Here is a 14898-nt window from a genome sequence, read left to right on the forward strand (position 1 = left end):
CCTCCTGACAGACCAGGGAAAGTCAACGCTTTTCCTGGGTTAGTAGACAATTTTTATAGTCTCAAAATTATTGCAGGAAGGTTGGCATTAGGTGATTGGGTTAGGGCACTATTGTCTTTCCTGGTGGCTCAGATGGTAAAGAGTCTTCCTGCAAAGCAGGAGACCCAGGTTCGATCCTGGGTTGGGAAGATCCTCTGGAGAAGGGAATAGCTACCCACTCCAGTATTCTTGCCTGGAGAACTGCATGGACAGAGGAGTCTGGTGGGTTACAGTCCATGATGTTGCAGAGAGTCAGACACGACTGAGTGACTAACAGTAGGGCTCTATAGGGTGACTGCCAGGGTGGTCATTTTTTGCCTAATTTGGGGTCAGGAAACCTGCTGGTGATGATCAGGGGGCTTTTGGCAATGGTTACAAAGGGGGTCAGTCAGTTTCGCAGGTGACCTTGGTTCTGGGCTCTGCTTCTGTGGCCTTGGTGCACGGTCTTGCCCCTGTGGCCTTGGAGCAGGACTCCACAAATGGGCCTGTGGACAGCTCAGGACAGGGGCCAGTCTCCAGAAAGAAGAAGGCTTGATTAGAGGCTTGGAAATTTCATGCCCACCACTCAACCTGAGAGAGGCTGCTGGTTGAGTTCAGTCATCAATGGCCAGTGATTTAATCCTGCCTATGTAATCAGACCTCCATTCAGTCTCTAAACAGTGGGGTTCAGAGAGCTTTGGAGTTGGTGAACACATCTGTGTGTCAGGATCGTGCTGTAGGCACAGGAGACAGAAGCTCCTGTGCTTGGGATCCTTCTGGACCTTTCCTGGTACACCTCGCCATCCGGCTGTTCACTTACATCCTCCAGAATAAACTCCTAATACTGAGTATCCTCTTGAGTTCTGTGAACCCCTTTGTAAATGATCGAACCTGAATGGGGCTGGCTGTGGGAACCCCTGACTTTGCAGCCAAGTCAGACAGAAGTGTGGGTCCCCTGGGCACCCAAGACTTGCAACTGGTCTCTGGTAAGGGCAGCCTTGTGGGACCCAGTCCTTTAATCTGTGTGGTCTGATGCTAACCCCATGTCTTCAGTTCCAGAACTGAATTCAATTGTGACACCGAGGTGATATTGGAGGCTTGGAGGGCTGGTTGTTGGTGTGAAAAAAGCCCACACATTTGGTGTCTGAGGTGCTGTGAATCAAAATAGTTCCTCCCATCACAGAGGATTGTTATGAAAATAAATAAGGTAATCCTGAAAGGTCCAGTATGGGACCAACCTTCAGTAAACTTCAATGAGTGATAGTGTTGAGAAGGTTAGGATTGTTTTTTAACCACAATTAGAACAATACCTGCTTATTTATTTATGTGAAAATTATTGTTTCGCTTAATTCCTCCAATTTTAAAGATGATTTTTTTATTCAGCTATTCAGCACACCATCCAGTTTTTGACACCGTGGTTTGGAGACCAATGAACGCCAGCCACTCTGTATCTCTGTGGGAGAGGTTGAGACTTTCCAATGAGTTATGTAAAAACACATCTTTGCAGATTAATAGAGAAAAACAGCCTGTGCAATCAGCTGAAAGCCTTTTTGCTTGTTTGTTCACAGTTCCTATGTTCCTGTCCTGGTGTGGCTTCTGGGGAAAGAACTCAGACGTGATGTGACTGTGTCTGGTGGGTCGTGGAGGATCCTCCATGTGGGTGCTCCCTGTAGCAGGAAGGGCTCAGAGGCAAGTCTGGGGAGGAGTGGGAGGGCAGCAGGTCCTCCCCTCGGTGGCTCCCTGCGCTGTAGGAACCAAGTGTGTTTGTCAGGAGGCTGGTGGGCCTAATCGGATGGCCTTAAATATCTAGACATAGCCAGCTTGACCACCATAAGGCAGTGAAACTGGGTTTGGCATGTGGCCTGCATAATCTCTCTCGATGGGGGAGGCTCTGGGATGAATTAAGTGGTGGAAATCATGCTTGCTTTGTCTCTGAAATGTCCAGAGGGCCTTCTGTTTGGCTGGGTTGTATTCTGCTTGAGCACTGGCTTTACAGATGGCACATGGGAGGGCCTGACCGGGGGTGGTGGGGGGAGCACCTCGGGTGGTCTCCAGCTGTGCTGTGGGGACTCTCTGGCCAGGGTCCAGCCGCTAGCTCTCTGTGAGCTCAGGAGGATGTAACCCAGCAACACCGTTGAGAAGACAGCTCCGCGGGGGCTGTGGAAATGTGCCCAAGGAGAGAAAGCGTGTGCCTGCTCTGCGTCCCTGGGAGGCTCTGCTCGAGGCCTCTTCTGTTATGGACCGGCTCTTCCTTCCTCCTAGCCTCTGTCCCCGAGGGCACCAAGAGGGCACTCTCCCGTCTCAGCAGTGGAGGGAGCGCTCCGGGATGGCTTAGTGTTTAGTGGGAGCATCTCAGAGCATGGGGCCAAAGGCTCTGAACGTCTAGAGCAGACCCTCTGGCTGTCCAGTCCGTGTGAGCCCCTACATGGGGGTCTTCTTCCAGTGCAGCTTCTGCCTCAGGAGGCCTGGGCTCAGACCCAGCATTCTGTATTTTTAATAAGCTCCCAGGTCGTGTGGCGGCTGGTCTGGGACTACAGTTCTGGTAGTGAGGGTCTAGATCAGAGGTCTGCCCATCAGTAGCATTAGCACCCCTGGGAACAGGCTAGAAATGTGCGTTCTTGGGCTTGACCCAGATGTACTGAAACAAAGCCTGTGGATGTGTTGAAATCTGTGTCTTAACAAGTCTGCTAGGTGATTCTGATGACTGCTGAAGTTTGAGACCCACTGGTTGAGGATACAGACAAACTTGACCATTTTGATATCACCAATTTACATTTTTTTCCAAAATAGAAGAAGGAAAACTTTTAGAACATTAAGGTGTGTAACAGCCAAGTTTGAATAGAAATTCCCTTGAGCAGATCATGTTTAACAACTCTTGACATTAGCTGTCCACACCTGGCTGCTTCCATTTGGCTCACAGCTGTGAAGAAGGAAGAGGCAAAAAGAGAAAAATTTTTAACCTCAAAGGAAGTCCATGTTAACTTAAAAAAAATTCACACAGTATTGAACATTATAACTGAAAAAGTGGGTGTTCTCCTCTTCCTGTGATTCTTTCCCATTTTGTGTGGGAAGTAACCACTGCCCACGATTTGACATTTGACATCGGATTTCTTTTTTTGCAAAAGGTTTGTACACAAGTACACCTAGAGAGCCCATTTTTAAGTACAAAAATTATAATGTCTTGTGTATTGTTTTCCAATTTGTTCCTTGCATCTCACCTTCTTCCACAGGTAATGTGGAAGTTTCTGAAACCTCAGGGCCATAGTGGGACAGCTCTGTGATCACCCCGTGCTGATGTGGGGGTACTGAGCCAAGGCTTTGCCCACAGGGAGCTCCCAGGAGGGAGCAGGGCCAGAAGCTCCCTACTGCTTTGGCTGGCTGCACTCTGTCTAATACACACCTTCTCCCCGAGGATGTTACTGCAGAGAAGGGAGGTTAGATGAGTGTGCCTCAATGCCTGTTTCTTCTCCCTTCTTTTGTCCTTCTCCCTGTCCTTCTTCCCACACCCAACTTGGTTGGAAGGGGCAGACTTGTCCCTCTTTCGTGTTTCAGGAACCAGTCTGGGGTCATATCTTCAGTGCTTTTGTATTCTGAAAGAGACTTGGTGATTTGGATTGGAGCTGGGCTCTCAATAAAGGAGGGGTATCAGTCTGGGTTGAGCTCCAGTTGGCAGCAATTACTTGTTAAATTTTTTAAATTATTTCTTTATTTTTGGCTGCCCCGGGTCTTTATCTCTGTGTGCAGGCTTTCTCTAGTTGTGGTGAGTAGGGTCTATTCTCTAGTTGCCGTGTGCGGACTTATTGCTGTGGCTTCTCTTGTTCTCTTGTCTCTTGTTCTCTTGTTCTGGAGCTCGGTGCTTCAGTAGTTGCGGTGCGTGGGTTCAGCATTGAGGCTCCTAGGCTGCGGAGCACCGGCTCAGTAGTTGTGGCGCACAGGCTTAGCTGCTCTATAGTCCGTGGGATCTTCCCCGATCAGAGATCAAACCTGTGTCTTCTGCCTTGGCAGGTGAATTATTTACCACGGAGCCACCAGGAAAGCCCTTAATTTTTAGTTTTAACACAGGCAGACTGAATACATTATGTTCAAAGGCCAGAGGAGACGGCTCCAGACTCAGCTTCTGGAAGTGACTCCCAGAACAACACTGCAGAATTAGCCCCCTAAGGGTGCTGCTGCCTCTGTCGGGAAATCAGGAAGGGAAACCTCTGTACCCACAGCAGAACTACTACAGCCTCAGCCAGCATCCATGCCAGCAAAATACGTGCCGTGTGTTCCACCAGCGAAGAAGTCACCTCACTGAGGATTTGCAGATATCTTGTGGGGTGTCTGCTTGATGCCAGGTGACAGAGAAGCCTGAGATCTAAGGACATCAGGGAAGCACAGTCTTGTTTTCCTGCCCCTGGTGTGTGCAGCAAGGCTACTAGGGAGTGGGTGGAATGGAAAAGGCTGAGACAATCTGAGAACAAATGTCAACCACAGAATAGTGGAGGACTAGATAACACGTGGGTGAAAATGTGTTGGTTTATTTCCCTTGATACTGTGATCATAATTCACAGCTACTAAGTCCATAATCCTCATGGGCATAAACTCTTCCAGAGCTCGTTTTTTTAAAAAAGTCTACATTATATCTTGCATTCAGAAGTTTAGCAGGCATTATATAAAGTGATGTGTCCTTTCACTTGTCTTTTATAAGATGCTTGGTACCAAAATCTCCAGCCCAGGACAATGTGCTAAGGGGACCTCAAGATGTAAAAAGAGAGAGAGAGACCTGGATTCCAAGGAATTTAAAGTTCATGAGGGTCTCATCAGAGCCACCTAATAATGCTATTATCACTACCACCATCATCATTATAGAATAATTAGTATATATAGTTTAGTGGTTGCTATAAATACACTGTCTCATTTGTACCTTAGAACAGCCCTGCCTGATAAGGGTTGTTTATCTCTTTTGTTTATCAGGGCTTTCCCTAATAGCACAGTTGGTAAAGAATCTGCCTGCAATGCAGGAGACCTGGGTTTGATCCCTTGGTCAGGAAGATCCCCTGGAGAAAGGAAAGGCTACCCATTCCCTAACCCTAACCGACTCAAAGAGTCGGACACGGCTGAGTGATTTTCACTTTCACTTTCTTTTTTCATCCCTTTTGTTGGGTGAGCAAACTGTATTTCAGAGGACTGGGTAATTTTCCTACATAATGTCACAGCTAGCACATGGCAAGGCTGGAATCTGAACACAGAACTGGCTACGATCAAAGTTGATACTCTGTGTTTTATCCTACTGCTTCCTATAACTGCCCAAGATTTGAAACATAAGAACACAGTCATTCTAATAGCAATTTTACAGATTTAAACCAGGGACTAGTAAATTATGGCCCGTGGGTGGAATCTAGTCCATCATCTCTTTTTTGTACATACAGCTTTATTGGAGCTTGAGTAGTTGAGACAGAGTTGAGTAGTTAAGACAGAGGCCAAATAGCCTGTAAAGCATAAAATATTTACCAATTGGCCCTTTACAGAGTTTTCCCTGATTTGAATAATTCCAGGCAGATTCCTTTTTGTCCTTCATCTTTCAAATATGAGCATAAGAAACTCATCACTTGAGAAGTTAACATTTCCGGTTGTGTCTATTTGTGAGCTGTCCCAAACATGTACAATCATGTGATGTAGGGAGTTTCCTGTGCATACATGGTCATGTAATGCAGGGAATTTCCCGTGCATACATGGTCACATGACACAGGGAATTTGTGAGTGGAAAGCACAGTGTGGCCTCAGATAAATGTGAGCTGGAGGCCTGTTTCTGGTCCTCACTTGCTCTGTGGCCTTTGAGAAATTGATTAATCTACTTAACTCTGTTCATTCTCATTTATTCATTCAAAAATATTTATTGAGTGCCTACTAGGTACCAGGCAATGCTGTCTGTGTTGAGGACATAGCTCTGAACAAAACACAAAAATCCCCGCCTTGGTGGAGTTGGCATTCCACCAGGTAGAGGGAGACACTAAAAAGAGAAGTAAATGTTTATAGTGTGAAGATGGCAATTAAGTGTCATGAAGAAAAATAAAGAAAGGGGGAACAGATAGTTTCAGGGTAGGAAGAAGAGAGGATATAGAGGGACTGCAGTTTTTTAAAAAACTTTTTTATTGGACTATAGTTACTTTACAACGTTGCATTAGTTTATACTGTACAGCAAAGTGAATCAGCTATATGCATACATATAACCCTTCTTTTTTGATTTCTTTCCCATTTAGGTCACCACAGAGCACTGAGTAGGTTTCTTAAGCTATATAGTAGATTCCTGTTAGTTGTCTATTTTATGCAGAGTATCAGTAGTGTATATACATCAATCCAAATTTCTAGTTCATCCCACCCAGAAGGCTGCAGTTTTAAGTCGGGTGGTTAGGCATGCCCTCAATGGGAAGGTGATATATGAGTAAAGACCAGAAGGAGAGAAGAAGTAAGGTAGTAAAAGCCTGCAAAAAAGAATGTTCCAGGTTGAGATAAGAGAGAAAGGCCCTGAGGCAGAAGCATGTTGAGCATATTAAAGAAATGGCAGGGTGGCCAGAGGGGCTGAAACAGAATGAACAGCGATGCAGCAGCAAAGGAGGTCCAGGTGGCGCTCGGGACTTGCACATGTAATGTCTTGTAAGTTATCATAAGCAGTTTGGTTTTTACTTTTGATGTGATGGAAAGCCAATGGAGAGCTTTTGAACACTGACAGACGTAACTTGATTTATGCCTTAGATAGTCCACTTCAGTTTCCGGGTTGGGAAGAGCATGGAGGTGGGAGAGTGGCCAAAGGTAGCAGCAGTGGGATCACTTAAAGAAGATACTGCAGTCATCCGAGTAAGAGATGATGCTGGCTCAGAGCAGGGCGGCTGTAGTGAGTTGGTGAGATGTGGTTGGATTCTGGAAATATTTTGAAGGTAGATCTAAATTTTGGATCTTGACAGACTGGATGTAGGCTTTTAAAAAAATTCTTCGTTATTTTTGGCTGTGCTGGGTCTTCATTGCTACTCAGCCTCTTCTCTGGTTGCAGCACGCGGGGGCTACTCTGTTGCAGTGCGCAGGCTTCTCGCTGCGGAGCACAGGCTCTAGGGCACGCCTGTTTCAGCAGTTGCACAACACAGGCTCAGCAGTTGCGGTTGCTGGGCTCTACAGCCCAAGTCCACTTGTTGCGGTGTATGGGCTTAGTTGCTCTGTGGCATGTAGCATCTTCCTGGATCAGGGATCGTATCCATGTCTCCTCCACTGGCAGGTGGATTCTTTACCACTGAGCCACCAGGGAAGCCATGGATATAGGCTTTGAGGAAAAATAAAGACTTTGGTCCACAGGCCTGGAAGGATGAGGCTCAGTTAAGAGTCTTAACTGAGATAGGAAAATAGCAGTTGGAGTAGGTTTGAGTGGAGGATTGAGTTTGGTTTTGGATGTACAAAGTTTGAGATAGCTGCAAGACAATGGGGATATTAAATAGGCCGTTGGATAAAGGAGTGAACCTGAAGTTGCTGTTGTCGATAAATGACCAAGTCCAGGGTGTGACTGTGGGAGTGGGTGGCTGAGATGGCACAGAGGACAAGATCTTCAGGACCTGAAAAGACAGAATATTGGCAAGATTATCCATGTGGATGTTAAAAGTACCAAGGATTTTGATAAGGGTGCTGTTAGACTGGCAATGCTGCTGCTGCTGCTAAGTCGCTTCAGTTGTGTCCGATTCTGTGCAACCCTACAGACGGCAGCCCATCAGGCTCCCCCGTCCCTGGGATTCTCCAGGCAAGAACACTGGAGTGGGTTGCCATTGCCTTCTCCAATGCGTGAAAGTGAAAAGTGAAAGTGAACTTGCTCAGTCATGTGCAACTCTTAGCGACCCCATGGACTGCAGCCTACCAGGCTCCTCTGTCCATGGGACTTTTCAGGCAAGAGTACTGGAGTGGGGTGCCATCGCCTGCTCTGAGAGTGGCAATGAGCCAAAAGCAAAAATCTTTGTGGAATGAGGGTAGAGATGTGAGGACTGGAGGCTCAGTGGGGATGACTGCGACCAAGAGGGATGAGGGGAACAGTGTGATGATGTAAGACACGAAGCTCTGGCGTGCGGATTTGGGAAGAAGAAAGGTCTGAAGAGGTAGTGAGGAGCAGAGAACTGTTATCCCATCTCCAGTCTGGCTGTTGGTAAGGGGTATGAGGGGGGAAATGGCCACCATTTAAAGGGGCTGCCGGAGAAGCGGTGTCCTCAGATTTAGTTACAGTGAGGCGAAGGGCATGGTTCCGAGGAGGCTGAGGATAGCAGAGATTTTGCTGAGGATTGGCTCTGTGATCAGACAGGTATAGTAGGGGATTTCAGAAGTTAGGAGTGGGTGTTAGCAGAGGACAAGGGTCAGAAAAGGAGATGTCCACATGGTTTGGGGCCCTGGAGTTCTTTTGGTAGCTGATTCACAGGAATAACAAATCTGGTGGTCATGAGGAGGAGGGTGGTGGCTGAGACATGAGTAGTGGAGGGAGTCCGGGGGGGCTTGGGGTTTTTCCAGGACAAGCGGTTCTGGGGCTTCGTCTTGATTCCTGCCAGTGGAAGTGCCGAGGCTGGGAAAATAAGGTCTTCCTGGGGTGTGGAGCTCCCTCTCAGTTCCTCCAGTGGGGCAGGGAGCTCCCTCTTGTCTCCTGTCATCAAGGGCATGGTGGCCACAGCAAGGAACAGAAAGAACTCAATCTAGGAAAAGAGTGCTTGCTGGAAGGTCTCGCGTGGGCTCCAAGGGCTGCCTGGAAATCAGCAGCTAAAGTTCGTGGCTCCTCTTTTCAGTCTTTGCTGCTAAGACTCATCAAGCAGCTTCATCTCTCTTGCTCTTCACTCAGATTTGAGCTTTTGACAGAAAGAGGTGGTACAAACACGTTTCCTGGGAGGCCACCTCTCTGGATTGTGGGATGAAGACAGGGGAGATCAGAGATGGGAAAATGATTATGAACTGGACAGATTCGAGCTGAGATGTCTAATTCACTAAACTGAAGATTCTCATGCATTAAATGAAGGGTCATTTGATAATGTTTACCACATTGAATTGAGGTGAAGATTTAATGAGGTCATAGAGAGACAACTTTTAGCACAGTATATCTTACCCAGTTGGCACCCCCTACATATCAAATTTTATTTTTATAATCATGGTGTCTAGTAATTTGTCATTATACAGAGGGACACATTTGATTTGTTCCTGCTGCGTGTGAATCACTGAGCTCCCGAGGGAGTTGGGGAGGAGGCTGGACAGCACGGGAGCACTGCGTCTGGTTGGCCCCCACCGGGACCAGCAATGGGCACTGACATTTCGATGTGGCTTTGCTGTTCTTTACTTTGGTCTGAAGGGACATTGCATTTCTATTTGTATTTTATTGCTTTTTCTTGTGGAATCCTATGCTATAGAGGTTTGCTTGCATACAGGAACGCCCGACAGTCTGAGGACTCATTCTCAGCTAATGCCAAGGGTCTCGGTGGGTCTCCTTCTCTGCCTGCTACGGCAGCTCCTTCATCTCCTTGACCTTCACAGCTGACCTCCACTGGCTTGCTTTTGTCTGGTTTCTAACTCAGTTTCTATTAGGACAGACCTTGAATGTGAGCAGCCATGCATTCGCCCCTTGGATAAGAATTTTTAGTTAGTCCTTTCATTTAGAATGTATTGACTTATGTGTCTATCTGAGCACTTGTGGATAAACGTGGGCACGATGCATAGATGTGCCCTCTATTGTGCGTCTTAAAGAGATCATAAACGTATTGATGGGAGCTGTGTGATAAGAAAAATGTGGCGTGTGCGGGAATCATTTTGGTTCCTACTGAGAAGCCCCAAGGACGCTTAAGTGTACTGAATCAGTAATGTATTATTGAAGAGGAGCCTATTATAATTCAGGTCACAGTGATTTGCAGCTGCTGCAAGGTCACCAAGACCCCTTCTATGATCTCTGGATTGTCCCAGGTAGCAGAAAATGCTAAACTGGGGATCTCAAATGCTGATTTTTCTGATTTCTTGCTTTATTGCTGTGGACCTTGCTGTAAAACATGGGCACAGTTTAGGGGAAATAAACTGTTATGGAATTGAGAAACAAAAGCCCCAAGGCATTTTTGACATGAGTCATAAATAATACACAGTTGTAACTTGGGAAATATATGGCTATAGAAACTCTTTGGATATGTTGCCGATGATATTATTTGATCAGTTTCTTCCAATTGATCCTATCAGATGTCTGAAAAAAGTAGATAAGCGACTGAAGACAGGTGTTTTAAAATAGATGATTTAAAAATATTAGAATTTTTATGCCTATCCTTTACTGAAAGACCAAGTTTCTGAAGCCAGGTGACTTTTCTTCATTATTAAAAATGATAAATGATGAACCTACCATAAAAGCTCTTATCAGGACCTGTGTTCCATCACCACTGCTCTTGAAGGGGCATGGAATATACTGGTTCATCCTCTTTAGAGTATCACGCTGTTTTGTTACTTCATTCTCTCTCATTTTAAAGGATTTCATGGCAAAACACATACTTTATTACTTTAAGCAGATTTTAAAGACACTTGGTGAAATATCGCTTGGTTGTTATTACAAAATGAAGTATGTTGATTCAGTTTGCCCAGTTCTTGGAACAGGAAAATTTACAACGTTATCTTAAATTATCAATTTGAATTGCAAAGAACCATTGTTTTATCATGTAGAGCAATTCACTAGGGGAAGCACGATATATGTATTGAACTTTGTGTAGAGGAAAAGAGTTTGATTGTTACAGACCATAAAATATAGCACCCATAGTCTCCAATTAACTCTAGACTGAAAAATAGCCAGCCTGCATTATTCCCTGTTTTCTGGTCCTGTGTTGGATCCTGGTTCTCAGTCACGCTGAATCATGGCAATTCAAACACTCCAGGGCCACAGTGGGGTGACTTACTAGGCAGCTTTTTCACAAGCTGTTAAAAGAGGATGGACAGTGTTGTTGTCATGGTTTTAATTGCAGTATGACTGCTTTATAATGCTGTGCTAGTTTCTGCTGTACAACAATGTGAATTAGCTATTAGCATACATCTGGCCCCTTCCTCCTGAGCCCCCGTCCACCTGCATTCTCCATCCCGCCTCTCTAGGTCGTCACGGAGCACTGAGCTGAGTTCCCCGTGTTGCACAGCAGCTTCCCACCAGCATCTGCTTCACACGTGGTGGTGCTCTCCCAGCCTGTCCCACCTTCCCCTGCCCCTGCTGCCCACAAGTCTCTTCTCTATGTCTGTATCTTTATTCCTACCTTGCAAATAGTTTCATCTGTACCATATTTCTAGATTCCATATATATGTGTTAATATCCAATATTTGTTTTTCTCTTTCTGACTTACTTCACTCTGTAAAGCAGTCTCTAGGTCCATCCACATCTCTACAGATGATTCATTTTTGTTCCTTTTAAAGGTCAAGTCATAGTCAAGACTTATCAATGTGTATTTGGTCCATGATCCAATCCTGGGATCAGGATGCCCCGTCATGAGAGGACCAGGCCAGTTTTCATGTTTACTTGTCAAAGCTGGTTCCAGTGTACAGACCAAGGCTGCACTTCCCCCTAGGATTCAGCAACCATTTGGCCCCACAGGGAGATCCCACTTCACCCCCAAGATGACAGCACTGACTCCAAGTCTAACTCTGAGCTTCTGCCCCAAGAAACACAGCTGCCATTTGTTTGAGACTTGGCGTGCCTTCTCCAAAGCCAAAGCTTAGTGTCTCCATGGAGAGCTTTAAGACAATTGCTTTGGTTGCTTCCAGTTGATTCTCTCACCTCCATGCCTTTGCACAGGCTCTTCCCTCTGCCTGGAACACTCCTCACTAGCCCCTCTCCTGCCTAACTTCTGTTTGTCTCTCAGAACTTAGCTTGATGTCACTCCCCCGGGAGCCCCCAGGTTTGCCTTACGTGCTGCTTGAACACCCACGCTTCTGCTGGGGGAGCCCTTCCCACTCTGCACTGGAAATCTGGTTTGTAGAACTGCCTCCACGGTGGGCTATAAACTATTTTCTTTGTATTTAAAAAATTATTTCTTTTCCATATTTAAATCTCGAATTCATATTGACTTTTTGGGTAGAATGTGAGGTCCTAATATTTACAGAAGAATTCTTCCCTTATCTTTTCCTTATCTGCCCTGAGAAGATCATTCTATACTCATCCGCTGTTTGTTGAGGGACTGCTTAGTACCAGCCTTGCTGATGCCAGGAATGAGAAATGAATGATGCTGCTCCTGACCTCAAGAAGCTTGCGTGCATGATGCCTGCTAAGTCGCTTCAGTTGTGTCTGACTCTTTGTGACCCTATGGACTGTAGCCCACCAGGCTCTTCTGTCCATGGGATTCTTCAGGCAAGAACACTGGAATGGGTTGCCATGCACTCCTCCAGGGGATTTTCCTGATCCAGGAATCGAACCTGAGTCTCTTAATCTCCTACGTTTGCAGGCAGGTTCTTTACCAACTTGTGCCACCTGGGAAGCTCCAAGAAGCTTACATTCTATCAACTATGCTTCAATTAAAATAAATAAATAAATGGAGGAAGAAGAAGTTTACATTCTGTTGGAAAAGAGCAAACAAATAATCATTAGATCATATGAAACTGGCATTTTTGTAGGCCAAGAATGATCAATATTGGCACTTTCATATAGTTTCATCCAACACAATACAAAATAAACACAGTGTCTTACTTGATTCCAGGGATCAGAAGTAGGGGAGGGACAGGGAGTAAAACAGGGAAGGAGGAAAGAAGAAGAATACATGGATGCCTTCGGAGTTGGCCCCTGTTCCATCCACTGGTGGTCAATCTGCTGGAACTTCTGAGGAGCTTTATGAAATGTGAGTCAGAACTGCCTGCACATGGACAGAGGGGAAACTTTATCCGTGAGTAGTCTCTGAGGGGTTACTTCCCCTGCATGTCATCGGATTGGCCCATGGGTGTGTCCAGTGGGTTTCTGTGGATGTTCCAATCTTGGCATCAGAGAAGGCCTGGGCCAGGAAGTGAGAGGCAAGCAGGCAGGCTGAGGAGAGGTGCTGTCATGTCACACGTATGTGAAGTTGGTTGAAGTGCGGCCTGGGGCTAGTTGCTGGGGGCAGTGGCTGGAGTAAGAGACCAGACTGAGACAAACAATAGATGAGACACGTCTGAGGAGGAGTGGTGGATTCTGTGGGAGTCTGGCTGGGAGGCAGAAGGGTGCGGTGATGAGGGAAACAGAAAAGGGAGACTGAGCTGAACCTTCTAGGCTCACTGGTCCCCCAGGGGGAAGTGCGCAGGGGCGTGGATATTTCAGGTAGACAGAGCAATCTGGGCACAAGCCCAGAGGCATGAACGAACATAGCACATTTGGGGGGTTTGAAGCAGATGGACATGGCTGGATTGTAAAGCCTGGGGAGTGGAAGGTAGGAGGTGGCTAGAGAGACAGGCAGGAGTCAGATCAAGAAGCTGACTTGGGAGGTGTATTAGTTTGCTAGGGCTGCTGTAATAAAATACCACAAACCAAGGTGGCTTGAACACAAAATTTTATTGATTCAGAACTCTGGAGGCTGGAAGTCCAAGATTTAGGTATGGGCAGGATTGGTGTCTTCCCAGGGATGAGAAAGAATCTTCCTTGTTCAAGATTCCTTCAATATTTTTGGTGTCATTGACACTGTAACAACTGCCAACACGATATATTTTAAAGTTTAATCTGCATTATTAATATTTTTCTATTACTGAAGTATAAACAACCAACAGAACAATAGACCACGCCATGATTTATAGCAAAAGCAAAATGGCTGTCTGAGGAGGCCTTACAAATAGCTGTGAAAAGGAGAGAAGTGAAAAGCAAAGGAGAAAAGGAAAGATATACCCATTTGAATGCAGAGTTCCAAAGAATAGCAAGGAGAAGTAAGAAAGCCTTCCTCAGCAATCAAAGCAAAGAAATAGAGGAAAACAATAGAATGGGAAAGACTAGAGATCTCTTCAAGAATATTAGAGATACCAAGGGAATATTTCATGCAAAGATGGGCTCGATAAAGGACAGAAATGGTATGGACCTAACAGAAGCAGAAGATACTAAGAAGAGGTGGCAAGAATACACAGAAGAACTGTACAAAAAAGATCTTCATGACGCAGATAATCAAAAAGGTGTGATCACTCCCACTTACCTAGAGCCAGACATCCTGGAATGTGAAGTCAGGTGGGCCTTAGGAAGCATCACTACGAACAAAGCTAGTGGAGGCAATGGAATTCCAGTTGAGCTATTTCAAATTCTAAAAGATGATGCTGTGAAAGTGCTGCACTCAATATGTCAGCAAATTTGGAAAACTCAGCAGTGGCCACAGGACTGGAAAAGATCAGTTTTCATTCCAATCCCAAAGAAGGGCAATTCCAAAGAATGCTCAAACTACCACACAATTGCACTCATCTCACATGCTAGTAAAGTAATGCTCAAAATTCTCCAAGCCAGGCTTCAGCAATACATGAACCGTGAACTTCCAGATGTTCAAGCTTGTTTTAGAAAAGGCAGAGGAACCAGGGATCAAATTGCCAACATCCGCTGGATCATCAAAAAAGCAAGAGAGTTCCATAAAAACATCTATTTCTGCTTTATTGACTATGCCAAAGCCTTTGACTGTGTGGATCACAATCAACTGTGGAAAATTCTGAAAGAGATGGGAATACCAGACCACCTGACCTGCGTCTTGAGAAACCTGTATACAGGTCAGGAAGAAACAGTAGGAACTGGTCATGGAACAACAGACTGGTTCCAAATAGGAAAAGGAGTATGTCAAGGCTGTATATTGTCACCCTGCTTATTTAACTTATATGCAGAGTACATCATGAGAAACGCTGGGCTGGAAGAAGCACAAGCTGGAATCAAGATTGCTGGGAGAAATATCAATAACCTCAGAT

The sequence above is a fragment of the Bison bison genome, unplaced genomic scaffold (assembly GCF_000754665.1).
Source record: "Bison bison bison isolate TAMUID 2011002044 unplaced genomic scaffold, Bison_UMD1.0 scf7180017864218, whole genome shotgun sequence".
NCBI lineage: Eukaryota > Metazoa > Chordata > Mammalia > Artiodactyla > Bovidae > Bison > Bison bison.